Raw genomic sequence first — 3,459 nt, forward strand, 5'->3', positions numbered from 1 at the left:
TTAGATTATCATTAGTTTAAATGTTTCAAACACTTTGCACAGTAGAGAAAGTAAAGAAAAATAGAGTGATTAGAAAACCTATACCTACAAAATAACTTCTCAAGTTCCAGTTTTAACATCAAACAAGATATTGAACCTGGATAATTGAATCCATTGCCCACGATCAATCTCTGAAACATGCTGTGGAGAAGTGGAGAAAATTGTGAGAAACACTTGAGTGGTTCAGAGGCTGATCTGGGTACTTCTAGAAGTAAAATCAGAGCAATTCATAAAAAGTCCTGAGGCTCTGAGGGAAATGATTCATCACCAGCAGGCATTTCCGAGATACACCCTAAGATCACCCTCCAAAGACCTTCAGGAGATAGGGCCTATTAACAGTCAGTTATGGAGAGAGTGGGAGTTTTCATGAGGCCCCTCCCATTCCCCCAGGTTATGTAAGATGTAAACAATTGACTGTTACAGAACTCTTTAGTGGTGCAGCTCCCCTGAGTCAGACTTGCTGGGTTTGGATTTCTGGAGATGTAGCTTCCTTTGTGTGTCCCATGTGTCTGTAAGTAACTCCAATAAACTCATGGTTTCACCAAAATGGAGTTGCTTAGAATACTTTCTTTGGTCTGTTCAACACCCTTTCTATCTAGGGTGAACAGATGTTTCTTTGTGCCTCTTCAGAAAAAGTCATGCACCAAGAAATCTATACATTTGTGTACAGAGCACTGTGAGCCTTGCAAGAAAGGAAACTGGAAACATTGGGGTGATAATGTGAGAAATCCTTGCTATTTGTATTTCAGTTTTCCTCTGTGATGTTGGGGAAAGAACCCATGGCATCCCACACTCTCACACTCTGCCAATGTGCTACATTCCCTGGCCAAACATTTTAATTTTTCTTATGTAATATGTATGCATTCTTATTCGCTAACATTTTTATTTTATGTGTATGAGTGTTTCACCTACATATATGCAAGTGCACCATGTGTGTACAGTTCCAATGGAGGCCAGGAGAAAGCATCAGATCCCCTGGAACTTGGGTTATAGACAGTTGTTAAACACTATGTCAGTGCTGGGAACTGAACCTGGGTTCTCTGTAAAATCATCTATCGTTCTTAACTACTGAGCCATGTCTCCAGCCCCTTCACTTAGCATTTTAAAGGTTTATTTATGTTTCTTTTATGTGTATGAGAATTTTGCCTGCATATATGCATATATACCACATGTGTACCTGATGTCAACAGAAACCAGAAGAGTGCATCAGATCCCCTAGAATTTGAGTTATAGATGGTGGTGTGCCACCATGTGGGTACTGAGAAGTGAACTCAGGTCTTCTGCAATAGCAGCAGGTGTCCTTAACTACTCAGTCATCTCTTCAGTCCCTTTCATTCATTAGCATCGTATCAAATAAGACTGTGATATACTTTTTAATTTTAGAAATTAGCATTTCTCCAAATAAATAGTGGGAGAGGGAAGAAGAAGAGGAGGAGGAAGAAGAGAACTTCCAGCAGTTCACCTGCATCTTCCCTTACTTCTTTTGGATCTCCAGCTTCACCAGGACTCTATATGAACCCCAAACTGTTCCTGCAATACTGGAAGCTCCTTCCCCCGTGCAGATTTCTGAAGGTGCAAAGAGTGCAAATGATCCTCTGGCAGGAAGAACTTCTTCTCCTGATGCCACTTGGGCTGGACCAGATGTGTTCAGGGCTGTCTCTGAAGACAGGTATCTGGTATGTGCAGCTGCTGCATATTATTTGAGGTTTCTTGCACCGACACATAAATAAAGACAGAGACAGCCAGGCATGGTGGCGCACGCTTCTAATCCCAGGACTCAGGAGGCAGAGGCATGCAGATCTCTGTGAGTTCGAGACCAGCCTCGTCTACATAGTGAGTTCCATGACAGCTGTGGCTACAGGGAGATCCTGTCTTTAAAAGATACCCCGCCGCCCCCCCCCCAAAAAAGACAATGACAAACCTAGAATTTTGTCTTGTATCCTTGACTCATTTGGTGCTTTTTTTTTTTCCGTGAATTGTGTTGATAGAAATTAACTCATGCACACCACAAAAAAGGAGAAGAGGGAAAGAAAAATAAATGGAAGGAGGCAAAAGGGGAACGGGAGGGAAGAGTAGAGAATGGAAGTGAAGATGGGGAGAGCAGAGAAGGAAAGGGAAAGAGAAAGTATGCGAAGAGCAGGAGAAAGTAGAATGAGGTCTGGAGAGATGGCTCAGAGGTTAGGAACACTGGCACCTGACAACACGGGTGCACTTTCATACATGCAGGCAATACACTCATACACATAAAAGTAAAAATGATAAAATATCTAAAAGAAGTAGTATGAAAGGAAAAACAAAAAAAGGGTGTAAGAAGGAAGGAAAACAGATAAAGGAGGTTATAGAAAGAGAGGGAAGAAATTTTCTTATTTCAATTCCCTCCTTCCTTCAACTCTTGTCCACTAGACAAGACTTAAATTTATCTCCTCACTGGAGCCACTCATCAATGGTACTACTTCAAAAGTTGAAAATTCCTATGACTGAGCTGTTTCTCCCTACGACTGGGCAGGAAATTTGGAATCTAATTACTGTAACATCAACTTTATCACAAACTTGGCTATAACTAATAACACCCACCCATTCTTCTTTCCATCCCTCCTATCAAAGTCATTCTAGACTTCTCCTGTCTTCTCAGGGCTTTGTCACAGTTAAGGACTTTCACATAATCCCAAGAAATGATAGAAGGTATGTCAGTTCATGGATGACCTTTAAGTCATGGATTTTGGGTCACCAGTTGGCATAAGTTAACAAAGCTCACTGCCAGAAGACCTATTCCTGTGTTTAAGCCCTTAATTATCTGCTATTTCTAGATTAAAAGTTTGGGACTGGAGAATGACTCAGTAGTTAAGAACACTTGCTGTTCTTCCACAGGACCCAAGTTTAATCCCCAGAATCCACATGGCAGCTAACAACTGTCCATAACTCCAGTTGCAGGGGATCTAACGCCCTCATCCAACTTCTGCAGGCTGTGCACAACAGGGGTGAACTTACATACATGCAGGAAATACACTTATACACATAAAATAAAAATCAAAATACAAAAGAGTTTGACACCTGGTCTATATAGAGATCGAGCCCAGAAAGGGCAGCATAGTGAGACTTGTCTAAAAAGCCAACATCTCCCCTTCCAATCATGAACACACAGAAGCTGTGGCTACCTTCACAAGACATGGAGAGAGAGAGAGAGAGAGAGAGAGAGAGAGAGAGAGAGAGAGAGAGAAATAAAAAAGAAAGTGGGGGGGGTTAATTGGGAAGCAGGGCAGCAGGACTGGGGGGTTAAAAGTGGGTAATGGGGCCTGCACTACTATCCTCAGGCCTCTTGGGGTAAGTCTATAGCGCAGCTCTCCATGCCGGGACTCCCTAAGGGACATTCACCCTTCCATCCCCCCACCTCGCCTTTCTATACTCCTAGTTTGGGCCCTG

This window comes from Nannospalax galili, unplaced genomic scaffold, assembly GCF_000622305.1.
Source record: "Nannospalax galili isolate Female #2095 unplaced genomic scaffold, S.galili_v1.0 scaffold7, whole genome shotgun sequence".
In the NCBI taxonomy this organism is placed as follows: Eukaryota; Metazoa; Chordata; class Mammalia; order Rodentia; family Spalacidae; genus Nannospalax; species Nannospalax galili.